The sequence below is a fragment of the Leucoraja erinacea genome, chromosome 1, assembly GCF_028641065.1.
Source record: "Leucoraja erinacea ecotype New England chromosome 1, Leri_hhj_1, whole genome shotgun sequence".
Classification (NCBI taxonomy): Eukaryota; Metazoa; Chordata; class Chondrichthyes; order Rajiformes; family Rajidae; genus Leucoraja; species Leucoraja erinaceus.
Genome location: NC_073377.1, coordinates 127252991 through 127269379, shown reverse-complemented (window position 1 = coordinate 127269379; position 16389 = coordinate 127252991).

Below are 16389 nucleotides of genomic sequence, written 5' to 3'. Positions count from 1 at the left end.
TTTATGGGGTAGCAAACCGGCCAGAATTTGAAAGACGGTACTACAGTCTCCTAAGAGTGACGGCGGTTTGGCATTTCCTGATTTTAGGCGATACTACTGGGCTGCTAACTTGCAAAAAATCCTGTACTGGATGAATGATGATTGCGACCACCTACCGACCTGGGTACACATGGAAATGGCGTTGCGGTCTGTCCTATGCTCTCAACTCCCCCTTTCCATAACATCTGCGGGTGCAGGCCCAATTGCGTCCCTCTCGCTCAAGATATGTAGTCAACTTAGGAAAAACTTTGGTTTACAAGGCCCTTCCATCTTGACCCCACTGCTTAAAAATCACATCTTTAAACCTTCAAGTACAGACTCCGCATTCAAAACCTGGCATAGTAATGGCATCAGTAGTATCAAAAACCTATACAAGGATGGCATTTTTTCGTCTTTTGCGGAGCTTTCGTCCAACTATAGCCTCCCAAACTCCCACCTTTTTCATTTTTTCCAGATTAGGGATTTTGTGAAGAAGATATTCCCCCATTTCCCAAATCGTCCCCCTGAAACCATGACCAATTCCATCCTAGCTCTAGATCCCAACCGGAAGAAATGCATCTCTTTTTTGTACAACTTGTTAGGGTCGGTTATATTGAAACCTCATACCTCATTAAAAGCTGTATGGGAGGGCGAGCTGAATACGAAACTAACAGACCAGCAATGGGACTCTGCCTTGGATTTGATCCATTCTTCCTCCATATGTGCCCATCATGACCTAATCCAATGCAAAATCCTTCACAAAGTCCACTACACAAACGCAAGATTATCTAGAATATACCCCGCTGTTAAAGACACCTGCAACAGATGCAATCAATCCCCTGCCAACCATAGTCATATGTTTTGGTCTTGCCCTAAGCTAGCAACCTTTTGGAGGAGTGCTTTCGACGTGCTAAGCAGAGCCTATGGCCAGACTATTCCTCCAAACCCACTGTCAGCTATTTTTGGTATTCCTCCCAACACCAACCTCTCTGTTGCGTTGAAGCGGGTCCTGGCTTTTACAACCTTGTTAGCCCGGAGACTGATTTTGCTTAACTGGAGGCTTACCTGTCCCCCGACACACGCCCGCTGGATCAAGGAGGTGCTCTACAACTTAAAGCTTGAAAAACTTAGGTTCTCTCTCAAAGGCTCTACCAAGACATTCCTAGATACATGGAACCCTTTCCTGGAACTTGTTAACTCTCTTAACTTGTTTCCAGACTCGGAAGAGGACTGAGTGCCCTCTATCACTGCTCTGTCTTATTGCAGCTGCTATCCCCTCAACCCCTCCCCCCCCCCCCCCCCCCCCCCCCCCCCCCCCCCCCCCCCCCCCCCCTCCTCACACTTTTTTTTTTTTTTTTTTTTTTCATTTTGTTTATCTTATCGTATTTGTGTGGATGTGTACATATGTGAGTGTTGTTTGTCCCCGGGTGGCGAGGGTGGGTAAGGGTAAGGGTAAGGGTTTTGAGGGTCGTTTACATACTGTTGTACAATTATGTCCTGACTATCACTGTCTGTTATCATTGTATTTATGCAAATTGCTGTTAAATTCAAAATTCAAATAAAAAGATTTAAATTAAAATAGCCTGCTCTCTCATTGGTTCTTCTACATGTTGGCTTAGAAAACTATTCCGCATACATTTCAAGAAATCCTCTTCCTCAGCACCCTTGCCAATTTGATTCACCCAATCTATATGTAGATTGAAGTCACCCATTATAACTGTTTTACCTTTGTTGCACGCATTTCTAATTTCCTGTTTGATGCAATCCCCAACTCCACTACTACTGTTAGATGGTCTGTACACAACTCCCACTAGCGTTTTCCGCCACTTAGTGTTTCGCAGCTCTACCCATGTCGATTCCACATCCTCCAAGCTAATGTCCTTCCTTTCTATTGTGTTAATCTGCTCTTTAACCAGCAACGCTACCCCACCTCCTTTTCTTTTCTGTCTATCCCTCCTGAATATTGAATATCCCTGGATGTTCAGCTCCCAGCCTTGGTCACCCTGGAGCCATGTCTCCGTGATCCCAACTATATCATAGTCATTAATAGCTATCTGCACATTCAACTCATCCACCTTATTACGAATGCTTCTTGCATTGAGACACAGAGCCTTCAGGCTTGTTTTTACAACACTCTTACCCCTTATACAATTATGTTGAAAGTGGCCCTTTTTGATTTTTGCCCTGGATTTGTCTGCCTGCCACTTTTACTTTTCACCTTGCTACCTATTGCTTCTACCCTCATTTTACACCCCTCTGTCTCTACACTCACACATTTAAGAAACCCTTTCCCTTTAACTCCATCCTCAACTATCCCATTTGACACCCCACCCTCCTTATTCAGTTTAAAACCACCCGTGTAGCAGTGGCAAACCTGCCTGCCTGAATGCTGGTCCCCCACCTGTTAAGATGCAATCCGTCCCTTTTGTACAGTTCCCCCTTACTCCAAAACAGATTCCAGTGATCTAAGAATCTAAATCCCAGCCCCGTGCACCAGTTATTCAGCCACACATTCAAGTCGCGTATCTCCCTGTTCCTGCTCTCGCCAGCACGAGGAATTGGAAGCAAACTGGAGATAACAACCCTGGAGGTCCTGCTTTTCAACATTTTTCTGAGCTCTCTAAAGTCACGCTGCAGAATATTCATCCCCTTCTTTCCGACATCGTTTGTGCCGACATGCACTATCACTTCCGGCTGTTCACCTTCGCCCTTGAGGATTTTCTGCACTCTGTCCGTGACATCCTGGATCCTGGCACCAGGAAGGCAGCACACCATCCTCGAATCCCGTCTGTTGCCACAGAAATCCATGTCCGTACCTCTCACAATGGAGTCTCCCACTACAATGGCGTTGCCTGACTTTGGCCTTTTTGGTTTTAGCTCAACAGCCCTATTCGCATCGCAAGCCAGTCCGCCGCTCAGTGTAAGAAGGGTCTTCTGTCCCAACAGCTTCTAAGTGGGTGAACCTGTTCACAAGAGTTACAACACCCGGGGACATTTTTTACATTCCATGCTTCCCTCCCTTTGTCACTGTCTCCCACCTTCACTCTTCCAGTACCTTAGGTGTAACAATCTTACTGTAGGACTTGTCAAGGAACGACTCAGTTTCTCGGATGAACCTGAGGTCATCCACTTGCTTCTCCAGTTCCCCAACACGGTCCTTCAGGAGTTCTACCTGGATGCACTTGTCACATTTGTAGCAGCCAGATGCACCAACAGTGTCCAGCAGTTTCAACCATAGAAACATAGAAACATAGAAACATAGAAATTAGGTGCAGGAGTAGGCCATTCGGCTCTTCGAGCCTGCACCGCCATTTAATATGATCATGGCTGATCATCCAACTCAGTATCCCGTACCTGCCTTTTCTCCATACCCTCTGATCCCCTTGGCCATAAGGGCCACATCTAACTCCCTCTTAAATATAGCCAATGAACTGGCCTCAACTACCCTCTGTGGCAGAGAGTTCCAGAGATTCACCACTCTCTGTGTGAAAAAAGTTCTCCTCATCTCAGTTTTAAAGGATTTCCCCCTTATCCTTAAGCTGTGACCCCTTGTCCTGGACTTCCCCAACATCGGAAACAATCTTCCTGCATCTAGCCTGTCCAACCCCTTAAGAATTTTGTAAGTTTCTATAAGATCCCCTCTCAATCTCCTAAACTCTAGAGAGTATAAACCAAGTCTATCCAGTCTTTCTTCATAAGACAGTCCTGACATCCCAGGAATCAGTCTGGTGAACCTTCTCTGCACTCCCTCTATGGCAATAATGTCCTTCCTCAGATTTGGAGACCAAAACTGCACGCAATACTCCAGGTGTGGTCTCACCAAGACCCTATACAACTGCAGTAGAACCTCCCTGCTCCTATACTCAAATCCTCTTGCTATGAAAGCCAACATGCCATTCGCTTTCTTTACTGCCTGCTGCACCTGCATGCCTACCTTCAATGACTGGTGTACCATGACACCCAGGTCTCGCTGCATCTCCCCCTTTCCCAATCGGCCTCCGTTTAGATAATAATCTGCTCTCCGGTGTTTGCCACCAAAATGGATAACCTCACATTTATCCACATTAAACTGCATCTGCCAAACATTTGCCCACTCACCCAGCCTATCCAAGTCACCTTGCAGTCTCCTAGCATCCTCCTCACACCTAACACTGCCCCCCAGCTTAGTGTCATCCGCAAACTTGGAGATATTGCCTTCAATTCCCTCATCCAGATCATTAATATATATTGTAAATAGCTGGGGTCCCAGTACTGAGCCTTGCGGTACCCCACTAATCACTGCCTGCCATTGTGAAAAGGACCCGTTTACTCCTACTCTTTGCTTCCTGTTTGCCAGCCAGTTCTCTATCCACATCAATACTGAACCCCCAATGCCATGTGCTTTAAGTTTGTATACTAATCTCTTATGTGGGACCTTGTCGAAAGCCTTCTGGAAGTCCAGATACACCACATCCACTGGTTCTCCCCCCTATCCACGCTACTAGTTACATCCTCGAAAAATTCTATAAGATTCGTCAGACACGATTTACCTTTCGTAAATCCATGCTGACTTTGTCCAATGATTTCACCACTTTCTAAATGTGCTGCTATCCCATCTTTAATAACTGACTCTAGCAGTTTCCCCACTACCGATGTTAGGCTAACTGGTCTGTAATTCCCCGTTTTCTCTCTCCCTCCCTTCTTAAAAAGTGGGGTTACGTTTGCTACCCGCCAATCCTCTGGAACTACTCCAGAATCTAAGGAGTTTTGAAAGATTATTACTAATGCATCCACTATTTCTGGAGCTACTTCCTTAAGTACTCTGGGATGCAGCCTATCTGGCCCTGGGGATTTATCGGCCTTTAATCCATTCAATTTACCCAACACCACTTCCCGACTAACCTGGATTTCACTCAATTCCTCCACCTCCTTTGACCCGCGGGCCCCTGCTATTTCCGGCAGATCATTTATGTCTTCCTTAGTGAAGACGGAACCAAAGTAGTTATTCAATTGGTCCGCCATATCCTGGTTCCCCATGATCAACTCACCTGTTTCTGACTGCAAGGGACCTACATTTGTTTTAACTAATCTCTTTCTTTTCACATATCTATAAAAACGTTTGCAGTCAGATTTTATGTTCACTGCCAGTTTTCTTTCATAATCCATTTTTCCTTTTCTAATTAAGCCCTTCGTCCTCCTCTGCTGGTCTCTGAATTTCTCCCAGTCCTCCGGTATGCTGCTTTTTCTGGCTAGTTTGTAAGCATCATCCTTTGCTTTGATACTATCCCTGATTTCCCTTGTTATCCATGGATGCACTACCTTTCCTGATTTATTCTTTTGCCAAACTGGGATGAACAATTTTTGTAGTTCATCCATGCAGTCTTTAAATGCCTTCCATTGCATATCCACCGTCAACCCTTTTAGAATTAATTGCCAGTCAATCTTGGCCAATTCACGTCTCATACCCTCAAAGTTACCTTTCTTTAAGTTCAAAACCATTGTTTCTGAATTAACAATGTCACTCTCCATCCTAATGAAGAACTCAACCATATTATGGTCACTCTTGCCCAAGGGCCACGCACAACAAGACTACTAACTAACCCTTCCTCATTACTCAATACCCAGTCTAAAATAGCCAGCTCTCTCGTTGGTTCCTCTAATTTCCTGTTTGATGCCATCCCCAACTTCACTACTACTGTTAGGTGGCCTGTACACAACACCCACCAGCGTTTTCTGCCCCTTATTGTTTCACAGCTCTACCCATACCGATTCCACATCCTCCAAACTAATGTCCTTCCTTTCCATTGCGTTAATCTTTACTTTGGTGCCATAAATACATATGGGGTTATGTATACAAAGTGGTATACTTAGACAGGCACTATCTCACTTGTCTTGCTGATCATGAGTGAAAGGTTGTTGTCTTCACACCAGGTCACAAGGTTCACTATCTCCTTCCTGTATTCCATTCCTTCATTATTTGATATCCAATCCACAATGGTGGTATTGCCCATAATTTTATACCTCACGCTGTCACGGCAAGGCCAGCAGCGTAATCAAGGACGGGTCGCACGATGGCCACTCCCTCTTCTCCCCAATCTCATCAGGCAAAACCGACAGAAGTATGAAAACGCACACCACCAGATCCAGGGATAGTTTCTTCACTGCTCTTATCAGGCAACTGTAATTGTAATTGTAATTGTAATTAATTTATTAGCCAAGTATGTAAAACATACAAGGAATTTTATTTGCCATACAGTCATACCGCCAGCTCCTCGACGTTAGGCTGTAGCACAGACAGAGATATGTTACAGAAAAATATTGCAACTCTGTCGAGGTAAGAGAAAAAATAATCTCTTCCCTCACGCCACCAACCCCCAACATAAAACAAAGTTAAAGAACACTAAAACATACAATAACACAAACTAAAAAACAACAAAGGAAGAAAAGGACAAGACAGACTGTTGGCGAGGCAGCAAATGCGGCTCCACGTGGCGATTCTGGTTAAACTCTGACCTCTGGTTCTGTATGGGTAGAACTTGTGTGTTCTCCTTGTGACCATATGGGTTTCTCCAATGCTCTGTCTTCCTCCCAAATGCCAAAGCTATGAGGATCAGCAGTTAGTTGACTGCTGCAAACTACTCCTAGAGTGGGAAGGTGATAGGAGAATCAGTGTGGAATCCCCCTCCCCCACCATCTCTCCAGCTTTACAAGGGTCTTTTGTCTCTTTTCCAGTTCTGGCAAATGGTTTCAAGCCCGAAACATTAACTCTGTTTCTCTTGCACAGATGGGTGGCACAGTGACACAATGGTAGAACTGTTGCCTCATAGCCCCAGAGAACTGGTTTTGATCCTGACTACGGTGTGATCCTGACTGCTGCCTGTGTGAAGTGTGAGCATTCTCCGTGTTACCGTGTGGGTTACGTTTGAGTGCTCCAGTTTACTCCCCATTCCAAAGACATGCGGGTTGGTAAGTTAATTGGCTTTTGTAAAATTATCCCTAATGTGTAGGATGTGAAAGTGGCATAACATAGACCAAGTGTAAGGGGGATCGATGATAAGCATGGACTCAATGGGCCGACGAGTCCTTTCCCACACTGTTTCACTAAGCAAAATAGATGTGCCTTGACCTGCTGAGTATATCCTACATTTTCTTTGAACTGATTAATTACCGGTGGTTCATTATTCTTTTTGGAAGACTTGACATCTAGAAATCATTTCTTCTATGTTGTTCTATCCGTGGCTACACTACACTCCACTCTTCTGAAGTAACTCATTGTCTGTAAGGTTCTTTAGGGTCAATGAGCTTATGAGTGATGCTATATAAATGACAATCTTTTATTTTACGTACGATAGCAGCTAACCAGCAAGTGGCCAGGATCTGTGGCTGTGAATCCAAACTGTTAGGCAAAAGAGAAATCCGCTGATTTAAATTAGATCAGATAGTTTGAAATTGAAATATTTTCAATTGCCAGCTGATATAATTCATGACTAATATAATATAGTTGTAAAGCAGCAGTATTTTGAAAGGGACAGTCTTCGCAGATCGGTGGAGTTTGTTGGAGACAAATGACACGTTCAAATAAAATATGAATTAATAAAAAAAAAGAACAAAGTTGACCTTTCAGTCGGTCCTGAAGCTGCCTATTCAGGTAGTTTATTACTGCACAGTAATAAAATGAAAAGTTTAACATTGTGATTTTTATTTTGGTATAAAATGTATCAGAACCAATTCAGCTCACATCTGGGCGAGAGTCGTTGGAGCTGCGGAAGAGAAGAGAAGGAAACTTAACATGTTCCTCGCATCTTGAGAGGACTGGAAAGGATTAAAAAAAAGTTTGTAATGGCTACCTATTTGTCTGCAAGAAACACCGTCATGAAATGATTCCATTGTCAGATTTGCAGGCTTTCTCCAAGTCACATTAGAGATGCTTTCCTGAGAATTGTTTGTACCCAAAAAACTCGCAAGTTGGAAATGCAGCCACTCAGCAACATATTGAAATTAAATAGACATAGGCCAGCCAAAAGCAATGTGTAGTCAAACAAGGGTGTTTAACACAACCATTTAGACATTGCAACTGAATTCCAATATGTCAAAAGATGCTGGCCGTTCTTCTACATATTAGTTTAAAAAACGATCCCATATATATATTCCAGGAAATCCTCCTCCTCAGCGCTGCTCCCAATTTGGTTATACATGTAGATTAAAGTCTCCGATGATAATTGCTATACCTTTGCTACACGCATACCTAATTTCCTGCTTGATACTATTCCCAGCCTCCCTACTGCTGGTTGGTGGTCTGTATACAACTCCAACAAGCATTTTCTGCCCTTGGCTACATCACAGTTCTACCCACAGCGATTCTACAGCATCCAAGCTAATGTTTCTCCTTGCTATAGAGTCGTAGAGTGATGTGGTGTGGAAACAGGCCCTTCAGCCCAACTTTCCCACACCAGCCAACAATGTCCCAGCTACACTAGTCCCAGTTGCCTGCACTTGATCCATATCCCTCCAAACCTATCCTATCCATGTACCTGTCTAACTGTCTCTTAAACAATGGCATAGTCCCTGCCTCAACTACCTCCTCTAGAAGCTTGTTCCATACACCCACTACCTTTTGTGTGAAAAAGGTACTCCTCGGATTCCTGTTAAATCTTTTCCCCTTCATCTTGAACCTATGTCCTCTGGCCTTCGGTTCCCATACTCTGAGCACGAGACTCTGTGCATCTACCCAATCTATTCCTCTCATGATTTTGTGCATTAACTCTTTGAACAGCAAGGCCGCCCCAACTCCTCTTCCTTTCTGTCTATCCTTCCTGAATATTGAATACTCTTGCATGTTTTGCTGCCAGCCTTGGTCACCCTGGAGCCATGTCTATCAACTCATATACCTTAACTATTAACTGCACATTCAATTAATCCACCTGATTACGAATGTTCCTCGCATTAAGGCACAAAGCTTTCAGGTTTGTTTTTCTTATCTCCCTTCTACCTTTTGTTTCTGTCCTCCTTTTATGGCCCTCTGTCTCCTTACATTGGTTCCCATTCCCCTGCCCTGTTAGTTTAAACGTGACCTTTCCGACACACTCTTTCCCGTTAACTGCACACATATGCTTCCACGTTGTTGACCCCACCCTCCCCACTGTTTAGTTTGAACCCACCCGTGTAGCACTAGCAAACCTGCCTGCCAGAATGTTGGTCCCCTTCCAATTAAGGTGCAACTCGTCCCTTTTGTACAGGTCACCCCTGCCCCAGAAGAGATCCCAGTGATCTGGAAATATAAATTCCTGCCCCCTGCACCAACTCCTGAGCCACACATTTAGATTCCCTATCTCCCTGTTCCTACCCTCACTAGCTCGAGGTACTGGAAGCAACGCAGAGATAAACACCCTTGAAGACCTGCTTTTCAGCCTCCTACCTAGTTCTCTTTACTCATGTTGCAGAGCATCCATTCTCTTCTTACCCACGTCATTTGTGCCTTCATGCACAACTACTTCAGGCTCTTCCCCTTCCCTCTGGAGGATGTTCTTCAAGGAGACATTTCAGAAGAAGGGCTACAACCTGAAGCATCATCAATCCATGTTCTCCAAAGTTGTTGCTTGACCCATTGAGCTACTCTCAAATGTCATTGTCAGTGTCTTTCTCACATATCTCCTCCCAGATGGTTACTCTCCAAATTCCAGCAAGACCTCAGCATAGTGGCACAGCTGGTAGAGCTGCTTCGTTATGGGCCTGTCCCACAGGTGATTTTTCAGGCATCTGCCGGTGACTGTCAAGTTGCTGGCAGTCGCCTGAAAATCCGGCAACTGGAATGGCGACTGTCAGAGTGGAACACACACAAACACATCACAAAGGCGGGAGCCTGGGCAAGTGGGGCGAGCGCTGTCTGAAATTCACACGGTGCAAAGCCAAGGCGATACAGACACACACTGCGATGAACAGGTAGGGTAGCGCTGTAATTAAGACAGCTGGCACAGTGTATGGTGCTTCCAGTTTTGGTCTCCAAATCTGAGGAAGGACATTATTGCCATAGAGGGAGTGCAGAGACGGTTCACCACACTGATTCCTGGGATGTCAGGACTGTCTTATGAAGAAAGACTGATAGACTGGGTTTATACTCTCTAGAATTTAGGAGAGTGAGAGGGGATCTTATAGAAACTTACAAAATTCTTAAGGGGTTGGACAGGCTAGATGCAGGAAGATTGTTCCCCGATGTTAGGGAAGTCCAGGACAAGGGGTCACAGCTTAAGGATAAAGGGGAAATCCTTTAAAACCGAGATGAGAAGAACTTTTTTCACGCAGAGAGTGGTGAATCTCTGGAACTCTCTGCCACAGAGGGTAGTTGAGGCCAGTTCATTGGCTATATTTAAGAGGGAGTTAGATGTGGCCCTTGTGGCTAAGGGGATCAGGGGGTATGGAGAGAAGGCAGGTACGGGGTACTGAGTTGGATGATCAGCCATGATCATATTGAATGGCGGTGCAGGCTCGAAGGGCCGAATGGCCTACTCCTGCACCTAATTTCTATGTTTCTATGTTTCCTTTAAGAAGAGGGGGACGGGGGGGGGGGGGGGGGGGGGGGGGGGGGGGGGAGGGTAGGGGGAGAAGGAGGGAGAAGAGGGAGAAAGGGGGGAGAAGGGGGGAGAAGGAGAGGAGACAACCGTTAAGAAGCCAGACAACATTTAGGAAGCCAGAGATACACGGCTGTGAAGTTCGGTGGACATTTAACATTACTTGGTTCTGAAATCTACTGCTTACGTTTTTTTCCCCCAATGGGCCAATTATATTCACCGGTCAGCACCGGCTACAGCCTACGAGAACCTAAGGGAACCTTTGACCTCCTGGCAACTCACTAAGGCCTCCTAGCGACCCACCAATGGCTCTAGAATTCTCCCTACTCTCCAAGGCGGCTTTATTCTAGTCGCTGCTAATTTTTCAACATGTTGAAAAATTCTTGGCAACCATAATGAGGCCGCGACTAGTTCCCAGAATGTGGTAACTCCAATATCCCAAAGACGTGCAGTTTGTAGGAGAAATTACTTTTTAATGTGGGGGGTAGGGGGCAATTCTACTTCTAGGTCCCTACCTGGTCGGTGAGGCAGATTTTTCTCCGGGCTGCCCGTCAACCCGTCCTCGTGGCCTACTAGCGGGCTTGGAGCGCCGTTTCCTGGCGGGGACCGCCCAGCACCTCGGCTTCGGTGACGGCACAGCGCGGAGCGGAGCGGGCGATGCCTTGCCTGGGTCACCGCGCTGGATCGACGCGCTGGAGCTCCGGTGAGATGTGACCGCCAAGATCAACACTTCCGGGTTGCGGGTCTGCGGAGCGGAGCGGGCGGCGCCGACGTCAACATCGGGAGCCTGGGAGCTCCAAAACGGCGCGGCCTTGTTGGCTTCGGAAGCAGCAGTCCCCAGTCAGGAAGCGGCCGTTCCAGGTGGCCCAGCCGCTGAATGGACTCTCCCGACACCGGGTCAACACCACCTGGTGAAAACTGCCAGGAACATCGGGCCTCCGTAGAGGCAATTGTGGTGGCCTCAATAGGCCTGACTTTGGGTGAACTGGGGGTGGGGACTGGACTTTGTGCCTTCCCTCACAGTGGTGACCATTGTGGGGGGATGATTTTTTGTCTGTAAGTAAACCTGTTAGTCTGTGTCCAAGATGGCTGCCGTGAAGGGAGAGTGGACGCTAGCGCGCTTTAGTTGCCGCTGCTCTCTCTTCACATTGCGTTTTTGATTTTTCTGTTTTTGGACTGAATTTTGTTTTTAATTTGTGTTTCTGTGATGTATTTTATTTATTTTATTCCGATTGTATGTTTTATTATTATTGTTAATCTCTGTAAGGTGTCCTTGAGATTTCTGAAAGGCGCCCAAAAATAAAATTTATTATTATTGTAATTGACCCTGTTGTTTCAGAAGTGGATAAGAAAGTGGGATAACATAGAAATGATGTGAGCAGGCGATCGATGGTCGGCATGGATTCGATGGGCCGAAGGGTCTGTTTCCATGTAGTATGTCAGAACTAAATTCCATCCATGTAGGATAATGTTCATCCTATTCACTATGTGTCTGCTGTAAGAGGAATGCAGGGAACAGTATCAATAGCTTTGGAGAAGGTGTGGAACATCATTCTCTAATACGAATAACCACAGAAATCTGTCCTTGTGTTAAATTTGTGAGCCATGATTTTAAACACGGGTTCCTCAAGCAATCCAATCTCACAGTGGATCTGTGTCAAACTGTGTCATTATCCCAATCCCAATTTAATCTCTCTGATCTATAACAAGCTTCCTGAATTGTCATCTGTTCATTCCCCTCCACAGATGCCACCTGACCCATCGAGCACCTCCATCAGTTGTTTTTTTGCAAAAACACCTTTGCTATATCCACACATGATTTTAACATAAACTGCACTAAGAACTGAGCAAATCAGTGTCCTGATTAGCACAACTACACGTGGTGCACAAAGCACAATATAGGTATTTGCAAATACCCTGTAGTGCAGCAATTCAGTGCAGCAAATAAGCTTTGCTGGTCTGGGCAAATGTGTGGCAGCCTTTGAGTCAACTTTACTGCCACAGCAGAAGATAGACACAAAATGCTGGAGTAATTCAGCGGGTCAGGCAGCATCTCTGGAGAAAAGGAATAGGTGATGTTTTAGGTCGACACCCTTCATCAGTCTGCTCTTGACACTTCATTTCACTTCATCAGTCTATCCCTCAGTCTGATGAAGGGTTCTGAAATGAAACATCACCTATTCCTTTTCTCCAGAGATGCTGCCTGACTCACTGAGTTGCTGCAGCATTTTGTGTCTTATCATTGGTGTAAACCAGCATCTGTAGCCACAGAGGTCGGCTTAGTGAAATGATTCACATGATTTGCTGAGAATGTCTCGTCGCTCTCCACAGCATTTTAACACAATATTATAGAGAGCCATCGGCCAGTCTCCTAGAATCTATTCTGCTTTTGTGTTGTCCTTTCTCTTCAAGGGTTATTTGCAATGAATTAAATACTGGTGGGATGTAATGGAGCCAGTTGCTTCAATTAAAAAGGACAATACCAGATGTAGGGCATCTATGGACTGCCGTTTTGATAGTGTGTGATTTATTAAAGGAATTCATGGAGTTGCTTATACTGAAAGAACCTTTTATTAACTGTCATCCATGCAGGAAAAAAAATCATTCACTTTTGCTGTCTCCCTGTGGTTTTAATCAAATCTTTCTTTGGAAAAGCTAAATTGGAAAACTTATTTTCTTTAGACCTACCCTTATCCATCTTGGATTTCTGTAACTTCATTACAACAGTAAAGGATTTCCATATTCCATTCTCCAAATGCCACATCTTTGCTGAAACCTTTCTTTGTAAACAACTTTCCTACGAGATAATTCAACTTAAGCTCCACTTAATTCATTCATAACAAAGCAATTAAATGTTTTCTTCTTTGCAGCCACAGGCAATTTATCCTTTTGAGACAGAATTATCTGATAAAGAACATCAGTATCAGAGCTTGTAAACATGACTTGTTCCTCTCTGATTATAATGTTCAAAAACAGCAGATGCAGGAAACCTGAAATAAAGCAACACCTCACACTTATGCGGATTAAACTTTATCTGCCATTTCTCTGCCCATTTCTGTAGTTGATCTATATCCCACTGTATACTTTGACAGCATTCCTTACAGTCTGCAACTCTAGCAATCTTTGCAGCCACACAACACAAAGTGGCCCTTGTTGAAGGCAGTTGGAGACCTTTGCAAACACATCAAAACAAGTTCAATTTAGTTTATTACCGAGGCACAGTGAAAATCTTTTTGTTACGTACTGTCCAGTCAGCAGAAAGACAATACATGATTGCAATTGAGCAATTTGCAGTGTATAGATACATGATGAAGGAATAACATTTAATGCAAGGTAAAGCCGGCAAAGTCCAATCAAAGGTACACAAAAATGCTGGAGAAACTCAGCGGGTGCAGCAGCATCTATGGAGCGAAGGAAATAGGTGACGTTTCGGGCCGAAACGTCGCCTATTTCCTTCGCTCCATAGATGCTGCTGCACCCACTGAGTTTCTCCAGCATTTTTGTGTACCTTTGATCTTCCAGCATCTGCAGTTCCTTCTTGAACACAAAGTCCAATCAAAGATTGTCCGAGGATCACCAATGAGGTAGATAGTAGTTGCAATCCACAGCGATTGTGGAGCAGCATGAACTACGATTCGATTGAGTGGAAGTTGCTTGTGTTATATTGGAAGATGCAGCATCGGCTGTTCCATCATTTAGCCCATGGTTGTAAGCATGTTGTCGGACTCTTTCCTCAGTGAAAAACAAGCTTTATCTGGAGGTGTGGGCAAACTGATGTTGGATTGCTAAATGCTCCCTGACAATGAGCAAGCACTTTTTCCTGTTTTCTCAATGCATCAAACAACTCATGCACTATCCCCAGCTTGCCCCGTTAAAGCCCACAGGAGCAGGGTTATTTTGAGACCTCACCTTTTGGCAAACCAACACATTCCCGGTCCTTGCTTTGACGGCAAGCTTTTGTGTCAGGTGTCACATCATGTACAGGTCATGCATATGCACTGTCCTCCGATCATCACACTAAGTCTACCTGTATGCGAGGGCATGCCTTATCATTGCCTTTTTCACGTGGCCAAGTTGTGTGCCTGAAATGAACATGAAAATTACATGGAGAGAAGTTTACTATGTTGAGAGATAAGAAATTGAGCATATTGAAAGTATGTGTGTAATTACACAGTCTGTTTCTTGTAAATTTACTCTAAATACGGCCTCACCAATGTCTTATACAAGTACAACATGACCTCCCAAATTCTATACTCAATACTCTGACTGATGAAGGCCAATTTGCCAAAAGCCTTTTTGACAACCTTATCTACCTGCGACTCAACATTCAATGGACTATGTACTTGCAGTCCAAGATCCCTCTGTTTTATAACACTGTCCAAAGTCCTACCACTGTATTGGTCCTGCCCCTGTTAGTCTTCCCAAAATTTCACATTTCTCCATATTAAATTCCATCAACCATTCCTCAGCCCATCTGGCCAACCGATCAAGATCCTGCTGCAATTTTTCACAACCATCTTCAATATCTGCAATGACATCCACTTTTGTATCATTTGTTAACTTGTTTATCTTGCCATGCACGTTTGCATACAAATCATTGAAATAGATGACAAATAGTAATGGGCCCAGCACCAAACCCTGAGGCATGCCTCTAGTCACGGGCCTCCAGTCCGAGAAGCTATCACTTCCTTTCTTTAAATGCAAAAGTATGGAAGGGTGCAGTGGAGCATGTGCATTTTATGTATGTGTCCTGATGGATAGGAATTGTTATTAGGTGTGTGTCTGAAGGTAATTGTGCAGTGGTTGAGATATCTATATTACTAAATCTCTGATCTTGACCGCTTTTGGCCTACTGTGCTGCAATTTCTGACAGAACGCCGGCACCTATGGGCATCATTTATGGCCACCTCGCTGAGAGCCCCCCTCCGCCTTACGGGTGTGGAGGATTTTTCCTATCAATGAAAAATCAGAGAGATATTAATGTTTTTATAAAATCCACCATTCTCTCTGCTGCCCCTCCTGGACGGAGGGGGAGGGACTATAAAACAGGAAGTGGTGTTCCTCACTCATTCTCTGCAAGATGGATGAAGTCAAGGGTCATGTCTCTCTGAGCTCTGAATAACACTGAAAAAATGTCTACACAACTGTGAGTACCCTTAATGTGGTTTGAAAATGAAAATATGGTTTGTTTGAAGTAAAAAGGCATTGCCTGCAAATGGTTGTTTGGGTGCTTTGGCTTGAAGTTGAAAGGCACTACTTACTACAAATGGTGGCTTGGGTGTTTTGACTTGATGTTAAAAGGCACTACTTACTGCATATGGTGGATTGGGAGCTGGTTTCAAGTTGAAAGGCACTATTTACTGCAAATGGTGGCTTGAGAGCTTTGGCTTGAAGTTGAAAGGCACTACTTACTGCAAATGGTGGCTTGGGTGTTTTGGCTTGAAGTTGAAAGGCACTACTTACTGCAAAGTTGAAAGGCACTACTTACTGCAAATGGTGGCTTGGGAGCTTTGGCTTGAAGTTGAAAGGCACTACTTACTGCAAATGGTGGCTTGGGAGCTTTGGCTTGAAGTTGAAAGGCACTACTTTCTGCAAATGGTGGCTTGGGAGCTTTGGCTTGGGAGCTTTGGCTTGGGAGCTTTGGCTTGGGAGCTTTGGCTTGGGAGCTTTGGCTTGAGACCTTTGGCTTGAGAGCTTTGGCTTGAAGTTGAAAAGCACTACTTACAGCAAATAATGGCTTGAGTGCTTTGGCTTGAAGTTGAAAGGCACTACTTACTGCAAATGGTGGCTTGGGTACTTCGGCTTTAAGTTGAAAGGCACGACTTAC